The 10,106-nt window shown below is 36.9% G+C and overlaps 1 pseudogene; it reads left to right on the forward strand.

Annotated features, from left to right (window-relative positions):
* The first annotated feature begins 885 nt into the window (after positions 1-885).
* Positions 886-1,687, forward strand: LOC112409263 (14-3-3 protein theta pseudogene; annotated as a pseudogene).
* The last annotated feature ends 8,419 nt before the right edge of the window (positions 1,688-10,106 follow it).

Consider the following 10,106-nt stretch of genomic DNA (forward strand, 5'->3'; position numbering starts at 1 on the left):
AAAACCCTGCTGAGAAACATTTAAAAAGATCTAGAGAGATAAACTATGTTCATGGGTCAGAAGACTCAATAGGGTTTAAATGTCAATTCTCCCCAAATTTATCTATAGATTCAACTAAATCCCAATAAAATCCAAGCAGACTATTTTCTTTTTGGGTAGAAATTGATAAACTGGTTCTAAAATTTATATGAAGATGCAAAGGACCTAGAATGGCCAACAACTTTGAAAAAGGGTAAAGTTTGACAACTAATACTACCTGATTTTAAGATATTATAAGATTTATAAAGCTACAGTAATGTTTTGATTGGTATTGGCATGAAAATAGATGTATAGGTCAGTAGAAAAGAATAGAGCTGAGAAATAGACTCACTCACATATTGACAACTAAATTTTTACAAAGTTGCAAAGGTAATTCTGTTGAAAAAGGATAGCCTTTTCAAGGAATGGTGTTGCAACAACTGAAAACACATATGCAAAACAATGAATTTCAGCCATCTCACACAATTTAACTCAAAATGGATCATCAACCTAGATTGAAAACCTAAAACTGTAAATCTTCAGATGACAACATAAGGGAAAAACCTTTGTGACTCTGTGTTGCAACATCAATAGCATGATCCATAAAAAAACAAATTAATAAGTCAAACTTCATCAAAATTTAAAATTTCTGTTCTTTGAAAGACTGTTAAAAGAATGAAAATACAAGCCAATGACTGGGAGAAAATATTTGCCAATCACATATCTGATAAAGGAATGATTGCCAGAATATATTAGGAACTCAAATCTGAATAATAAGATAACAAAAATCCAATTTAAAAGTGGCAAAAGAGATGACTCCTCACCATCCGGGTTGGTGCTTGCCCTCGCTGTCCTGTTCCTGGCCCCATGGAAAAGATGGAGCTGATCCAGAAGGCCAAGCTGGCCCAGCAGGCCAAGCACTATGACGACATGGCCACCTGCACGAAAGCCGTGACGGAGCAGGGTGCGGAGCTGTCCAACGAGGATGCAGCCTGCTCTCGGTGGCCTGCAAGAACGTCGGGAGCCACATGTCCGCCTGGAGGGTCATCTCGAGCATCGAGCAGAAGACCAACACCTCCAACAAGAAGTTGCAGCCGATTAAGGACTATCGGGAGAAAGTAGAGTCCGAACTGAGGTCCATCTGCACCACGGTCCTGGAATTGTTGGATAAGTATTTAATAGCCAATGCAACTAATCCAGAGAGTAAGGTCTTCTATCTGAAGGAGATGAAGGGAGATTACTTCCGGTACCTTGCTGAAGTTGCTTGTGGTGATGATCAGAAACAATAGATAATTCCCAAGGAGCTTACCAAGAGGCTATTGATGCAACCCACACACTCAATACGCCTGGGGCTGGCTCTTAACTTTTCTGTATTTTACTATGAGATCCTTAATAACCCAGAACTTGCCTGCACACTGGCTAAAACGGCTTTTGATGAGGCCATTGCAGAACTTGATACACTGAATGAAGACTCATACAAAGACAGCACCCTCATCATGCAGTTGCTTAGAGACAACCTAACATAATGGACATCAGACAGTGCAGGAGAAGAATGTGATGTGGCAGAAGGGGCAGAGAACTAAGTGCATACAGGGTGTCATCCTTCTTCCCCTCAAGAAACCTTTTTACTCATCTCCATTCCTTATTCCATTTGGATTTCCTATAGCAAAGAAACACATTCATGTGTATGGAATAACTGTTCATAGTCTTTTCACACTGCAGCTTTGGGAAAACTCCATTCCTTGATTTGTGTTTGTCTTGGCTTTCCTAGTGTGCAGTTACTGCTGTAGAAACGTATTAATAGCTTCATTTTATAAAAACACAAGTAACTTCCAAACACTTATGTAGAGAACTAAAAATCTATCTGGTATTTAAGTAACCTGAACCAGTTCTGCACGTGACTGTGTTTTGTATTACTGTGAAAATATGAAAATATAGTTAATTACAATTTAAAGAGTGTTCTACATAACTTCTTGATTTCTACATTCCCTCCCTTACTCTTTTTTGGGAATTTTCTTTCAGTAAGCAACTTTTCCATCCTCTTAATATATTCCTTTTTGGTAGGAATCCAGAAGTATTAGATTGAATGGAAAAACACTTGACATTTTGAGGCTGGGGGTCACAAATTAAAATGCCTCCTGTATCATATATGATGGAGGTCTTGTGTATCTGTGACAACAGGGAGTTTCCTCATTCACTCTTCATTTGCTGCTGTTTAAGTTGACAACTTCCCTTCCCAATAAAAATTCACTTACATCTCCTGCCTTTGTAGTTCTGGTATTCCCTTTACTATGTAATAGAAGTAGCATGTTGCTGCCAAAATACAAGCATTGCTTTTGGCAAATGAAAGTGCATGTCATTTCTTAATACACTAGAAAGGGGAACTAAAGTACACAAGTCCAAGTCTAAAACTTTAGTACTTTTCCATGCAGATTTATACACATGTGAGAGGGTGTCCAGTTTGTCTAGTGATTATTTAGAGAGTTGGACCACTATTGTATGTTGCTCTAATAATCATTGACTGTAGTCCCAAAAAAGCCTTGTGAAAATGTTATGCCCTACGTAATAGCAGAGTAACATAAAATAAAATTACATTTTATAAACCAAAAAAAAAAAAAAGTGACAAAAGATTTGAATAAGTTCTTGCAAAAAAAGAAAACATATGGATAGCAAATAAGCACAAAAAAGATGCTCAACTTTATTAGGGAAATGCAAATTAAAATTACAATGTGATACCACTGTAAACCTGTAAGAATGTCTAAAACTAAAAAGACTGACCATACCAAGTGTTGATGAGGATACGAATAAACTGGATGTCTCATACACTGCTGGTGAGAATGTAAAGTTGTACAACAATTTTGGAAAATGTTTGACAGTTTCTTAAAAAGTTTATCATTCACTTACCATGAGATCTAGGCATTTTGCTCTGCATTCCACATGTAGTAATGAAAGCATAGTCCATACCAAGACTTATACACAGATGTTTATAACAACTTTATTTCTAATGTTCAAAAACTGGTAACAAACCAAATAGCCATCAACAGGTTAATGACTAAACAAACATAATGGAACACTCTTCTTCGATCAGAAGAAATGAATTACTGATACCTATTACAAAAAGAGTGATTCTGAAAATAGCTATCCTGAGTGAATGAAATCAGGCTAAAATCAGTACATAATGTTAAATTCCACTTACATAGTACCACTTACATAGCATTCTGGAAGATGCAAACTAATCTCTAGTGACAGAAAGCAGAATAATAGTTGGAAATGGGGCAGTAGAATGAGGACAGGAGTGAATGGGGTGGGAAAGAGGTGTGATAAAGGGCGTAAGAAAACTCTGGGGATCAATATAGTCAATATCTTGATTGTTTCACAGGTACATACACATGCCAAATCTTATTAAATGTGCACTTTAAATATGTACAGTTTATTTTACTTTAATTATATTTCAGTAAAGCTGTTAAAACTAATAAGATAATGTGGTAATGTAGTATTATTAATACAACAAATAGCAATATCTTTCTTTGATACTGGCAATAAAGATCTATAATAGAGATTGGAGACAAATGTCATTTACACTAGTACCAAACCATTGAATCTTTAAGAATAACTTTACCAAGAAAGCTATGGAACTCAAGGAAAACAGATTTTAAATTTAATAGACAGATATAAAATAAGATATGGCAAAAGGAAATACAGTCATGGTCTTAGATGAGAAGACAATGTATATGAGTTACATTTTCTTTGACTAATATTTTAGAATTCAGACACTGTTTGAGGAGATACAGATCGAATAAAATAACCTCAAGATGTTCTGCAAGACTGTATGCTTCAGATTAGCCAAAAATTTTATTACCAATAAATACATTGAGTTGGGATTTACTTATCAGATTTCAGAACATACTACAAAGTTACTGTAATCAAATCTATATATTATTAGTATAGGAATAAATCAGTAGAACTGGTCTGTAAAGACAGTCTGTAAATAGATTCTGGTATACATGATAATTTATGTATGTCTAAAATGAAATATAAGTCCAGTGAGAAAGAATGGTTTATTTAACGTGAAAACAGCTAGAAGAAAATTAGGTTTGATTTCTCTCTCTTACAGCATACAAAAGACACAAATTTCAGAATCTGTGCCATCTATAACTTGAAAAAGTCAGATATGGTGGTTCCCATAATTTCTCTGCTTATTTTGTCTTTCTAGTACATGTAAAAACCAAATAGATTAGGTAGATTACATTAACCTAAGCAAGTGATAGCTTTAATGACTGCTACCTGGAATAACCTGGATACTATCAGATTCTCTGGGTCATAAATTCCACTGTGAGTACAACAACCCTTTGGCTAATAGAAATTTTATAATTCAGATTGAACCAGCTTAAGTCCAGAAGGCACAAGAAAATTACTTGAATAAATAGTCCGATTCTCATGGTATTTACTACCCTTGCACTTCAACTCCTACCTTCAGCTTCATGGATCGTTCCCCACTACTAACTGAAAGAGTGATAAAGTGCTTAGATCTGAATCCTAAAATGCCAGCACAAGATGATATAATGGGCCCATAAATAGAGTAGCCATTGTGGAAGGCGTAGAGGCAATGCATGGACTCTATAGCATATTCTTCCTTTACCAGGGTTTATTAGCTACTGCTTCTTTCTGAATGACTATTCAGTCAGCTGCAGAGATTGATATGGCACCAATCCTTGAGAAAACCAACTAGCTACTGATCACAGAGGGATAACATTGGGCCCCTTCTGTCTTGGATGAGATAGCAGTGGTTTTTTTAAAAATTACAATCAATATTTACTCTAGATATGGGCTGGTTCTTCTTATCTACAATGTGTCCACCCCCACCACCATCTGAGTGCGTATAGAATGTCTGATTTATGAACACGTTATGCCAAAGGATGTTGCTTCAGACCGAGGTCCATTTGATGGTAAAGGAGGCACAAAAATAAAAAGCATAATGATAGGATCCACTGGTCTTCTGCATGCAACTGACCTACTAGGATGACGGAACATACTGCTAAAGGCTTAGCCAAAGCACTGGCTTAGGGACAATACCCTGTAGGGGTAAGGCGCTGTTCCCTAGGAGGCCATTATGTAATCAACTAACAGTTTATTTTCTGTTGGGGCATCCCCTAAAGCTAAAATATACAGTTCCAGGCACTATATGTTGGAAATAGGATTAGTTCCTATCAACATCTATTGAGGATTGTGGTTTTCAGGGAGGTAACACTCAGTCAGCCAGGGGACAGAGAATTTCACTGAATTGGATGTTGTGAGTAGAAACAAACTGCTTTCAGCTCCTCCTCCTGACCGTGGACCAGCAAACAAACACAGGAGCTCCTGTAATATCAGAAGTAATGATAATTGCCATGAAGTATTCAGGTTGATGTCACACAATGGGAGCAGAAAGGAGTACGTCTGGGGACCATCCAGGGGTTTCACTAGGATATCTCTTGTGCTTCTATGCACTGCATTACTAGTAAATGGCCAATTGTATCACCTATGGCCTGTCAAGGGTAAGACAACAAAAGACTCAGAATCTCTGGGGAGGAAGACTGGAAATCTCCATTTCAACTGACTTTTTATTTATTTTTTTTTTTGCGGTATGCGGGCCTCTCACTGTTGTGGCCTCTCCCGTTGTGGAACACAGGCTCCGGACGCGCAGGCTCAGCGGCCATGGCTCACGGGCCTAGCCGCTCCGACAACTGACTTTTAAAGTACAAAAACTTGCTATCTTGAGACTTTATACAAGGCATGTACTTGTTTTACATGTATTGACTTTATTAACATTCCTTTGCTTCCTTCTGTTCCCATTCCTACTCTTATGACACCTTAAGTATATGTTTATATTTCTTTTTTTAAAAAATAAATTTATTTATTTATGTGTTTTTATTTTTTTTGGCTGTGTTGGGTCTTTGTTGCTGTGCGGGGGCTTTCTCTAGTTGTGGCGAGCGGGGGCCACTCCTCGTTGAGGTGTGCAGGCCTCTCACTGCCGTGGCTTCTCTTGTTGTGGAGCATAGGCTCCAGGCACGCAGGCCTCAGCAGATGCAGCATGTGGGCTCAGTAGCTGTGGCTCAAGGGCTCCAGAGTGCAGGTCCAGCAGCTGTGGTGCATGGGCTCAGCAGCTCTGCAGCACGTGGGATCCTCCCGGGCTAAGAATTGAACCCGCGTCCCCGGCATTGGCAGGTGGACTCAACCACTGCGCCACCAGGGAAGCCCTACATTTTTAATAATAGTGATTTTTAAACTTTTAATTTAAAATCTCCTGAGGTGGTTTTATTTTTTTTTCTTTCTATTTTTTTTCTTTTTATCAAAGTAAGTTTACCTTTTATTCCTAAATTCACCAGGTCAGGATCATTAAACAGTAAAAGTATATTCTTTTAATATATTTTAAATTCTTTAAAATATTTTGTACACATTTTCCTAAGAAATGGTTCCTTATATTGTTGCTGTGTATTTCTTATCATCTCTATGTAGAAGCTCCAGAAGTAAAAATGTTCTGTAGTTAAGTGAACGAAACCTTTTCTCCTCAACAACCATTCCTTCCAAATAAGAATAATAACCATAGAATATTATGGAGGAAGCCTTGTGAAATATTACAAATAATTTGGGAACATATATATTTTTTAACACCTTTATTAGAGTATAATTGCTTTACAATGGTGTGTTAGTTTCTGCACTATAATCATTTGTTTATATTTTTTTAATTTCCATTACTGTAGGAGGAGGGTCATAAAGGATCTTACTGTAATTTATGTCGTAGAGTGTTCTTCCTATGTTTTCCTCTAAGAGTTTTATAGTGTCTGGCCTTACATTTAGGTCTTTAATCCATTTTGAGTTTATTTTTGTGAATGGTGTTAAGGAGTGTTCTAATTTCATTCTTTTACATGTAGCTGTCCAGTTTTCCCAGCACCACTTATTGAAGAGACTGTCTTTTCTCTATTATATATTCTTGCCTTCTTTATCAAAAATAAGGTGACCATATGTGCATGGGTTTATCTCTGGGCTTTCTATGCTGTTCCATTGATCTATATTTCTGTTTTAGTGCCATTACCATACTGTCTTGATTACTATAACTTTGTAGTATAGTCTGAAGTCAGGGAGCCTGGTTCCTCCAGCTCTGTTTTTCTTTCTCAAGATTGCTTCGGCTATTTGGGATCTTTTGTGTTTCCATAAAAATTGTGAAATTTTTTGTTCTACTTCTGTGAAAAATGCCATTGGTGTTTTATGGGAACATATCTTTATATTTGTTGAACATAGAGATATACAGAAGACTATAAGAGAAAGAAGAAAAGGTATTATATCTACTTTCATAGCCATCAGAATCACAGCTGGTTCTGTTTACTAAGCATCTAAAAAATGAGTGACAGTTTCAAGGATGGCCTAGATCCGTTTTTACAAATTTTAGAATTTATGAAGATGGATTCATAGTAATATATTGGGAGATTTAAAAAAACTGTTTCTAATAATCACTAATGTGTTTTACATTGTACAATGTAGCCATTTAATACATTGTATCCATTTGCAAGTTGTCTATGCAATTTAAAATATAAAGAATACTTTATTATTCAGGGAGGACATAATTTACGGGTGCAAAAAAAATACATGAGAATTCCAAGTTAATAATTTCAATAGTTCTATTGTATTTTCATAGTTTATTCTCTGCATCTGACCAACCAAATAAAATCCTATGATTTAAATCCTTATAGCATTTTATTCTAGTCCCTGGAAACAAAATGACCTGAGGTCTTGGTTTCACCATGTACTCACCACTGTGAACTTCATGTTCTACATTAAATGGCCTAAGGACATTACTTACACTGTTATGAATAATCTGATACAATTTTTAATTTTTTTTGGCTGCACAGCATGTGGGATCTTAGTTCCCTGACCAGGGATTGAACCCATGCCCCCTGCAGTGGAAGCACTGAATCTTAACCACTGGACCAAGAGGGAAGTCCCAGATATAAATTTCTGATGCATGTATCAGTTTGATGACTTTCAGAAGAACCACATTCTAAAACTAAACCACTTATTAAAGCCTTTAGGTCCAGTTTTTTTGTTAAATAAATTTATTTATTTTATTTATTTATTTTCAGCTGTGTTGGGTCTTTGTTGCTATGCGTGGGCTGTCTCTAGTTGCAGCGAGCGGTGGCTACTCTTCGCTGCGGTGCATGGGCTTCTCATTGTAATGGCTGCTCTTGTTGCAGAGCACGGCCCTAGGCACGCGGGCTTCAGTAGTTGTGGCATGCGGGCTCAGTAGTTGTGGATCGCGGGCTCTAGAGCACAGGCTCAGTAGTTGTGGTGCACGGGCTTAGTTGCTCCACGGCATGTGGGATCCTCCTGGACCAGGGCTCGAACCCGTGTCCCCTGCATTGGCAGGTGATTCTTAACCACTGTGCCACCAGGGAAGCCCTAGGTCCAGTTTTTGGTGATAAAACTGTGTTAAATAAAAGTATTTTCTTAGGCAAATTTGTAGGACCTGATGCTAGTCAGTGAAGAACTGTTAGGAATCTGATTAGATGACCTTGAAATCTGAGATGTTCCCAAGAATATACTTTCATTCAAATTCTAATCACAGAGTTAGACCAATCAAATTCAATACCATTTTTTAGCTGCAAATTTATTAAACACTTTTACAAGTTCTCATTCATTTTCCCACTTATTATTTTAAATTTATTTATTTTGAGTGTTAGTTACGATTTTCTAAAAGTACAATACTGGATAACAGTCAGAGTTCCAAAGTGTGCTCATGTGTGGGTGAAAGGGCCAGGGAAATCACATAGAAATAATCTCTAACATTGCAGGTAAAGATTATCTACTGCTATATTTACAAGTCCTAGCGATTTCTGTTGGACTCTTGGACTAGAGAATACTTTGGCTGTTCTCACCTGAGGGAGAACAGAGTCTGGACATAACAATTGAGAGTTAAGTGCTGCCTGTGTACCTGTGAATGCATGTACTTGAAGGAGTTATGAGTTTAACTCCTTTGTGGGGCTGGAGATTTACCTCAGAGCAGGCATTCAATCAGTCTTTACTAGGTTCTAGGAGGTTCAAGGGCAGGAACAGACTTTGTATAGCCTTTTTAATGGGTATTCCTGCCTCAAACAATTGCATGTCCTATACTATATGCACAGTTCAAGCCAAATAATTTTTGTAAATGAATGAAAGAATTCTAACTTCCATGTAGCAGAGAGTAAGAATATTCTTTTTGTTCTTTATTTAAGAGTATGTTGAAAGTGAATTTAAAAAGGCACAATGACAGCTTCCCCCTATGCTCAACTTGTGCTTTTTTATGAAACAAAGAGGACTTCTCTGTTGGATTCCTAAGTAAAAAGGAAATATTTTTTAAAAAAATTTGTGTATGGACAGATATATTCCTCTTTAATGGTCTTGATAATATTTCTTAGTATTTTTTTACTTTTAGTTGGTTAAATAATATGTTTTCTAATCATAATAAATGAATGCAGACCTTTGATCAATGTTATTGTGACCTCTGACAGAAAGGTCTTTGAGTCTTTTAATAATCAGAGAAAGAATCTAAGCTACTTAATTATAAGTTTATTAATTATAGGAGATAAATGCAAAGATGGACTGAAGTTGGCGTAGGCTTTGGTAAAACTTGGGTCATTTAAGTCACCAGATAATTGGGCTGTCCTAATTGTAGGCCCCTGAAATGATCCTGAGCTCAAGAGCCTTGGCATGACCCTGCAACTGGCCCTAAGTAATCATTTACCTGGATCCATGAAGTAGCAAGACTCAGAATGTTAAGGTGGGCTTTTTCAGACCATGAATTCCTGCTTCTGTATGATAATGATCCATGGCCTATTCAGCAACTTAACATTTAAGACAGGTTTCTAGCATTTCTAAAAGGGGCAGAAATAATTATTCATTACTATGCTCCTATACGATCAGGAATGCAGTTCAGTATGTTGTTGCACCGATCTAAATTTAAGCAAGTGTTGGCGATTGCTCCCTTCAAATCAAGGAAACTGAAAACAATTATAATGGGAAATTTAGCTGAGTCACAGAGTGACTATAATTGACAGCAGATTTTTAAAAAGAAATTA

Source organism: Neophocaena asiaeorientalis, unplaced genomic scaffold (genome assembly GCF_003031525.2).
Source record: "Neophocaena asiaeorientalis asiaeorientalis breed wild unplaced genomic scaffold, Neophocaena_asiaeorientalis_V1.1 scaffold197, whole genome shotgun sequence".
In the NCBI taxonomy this organism is placed as follows: Eukaryota; Metazoa; Chordata; class Mammalia; order Artiodactyla; family Phocoenidae; genus Neophocaena; species Neophocaena asiaeorientalis.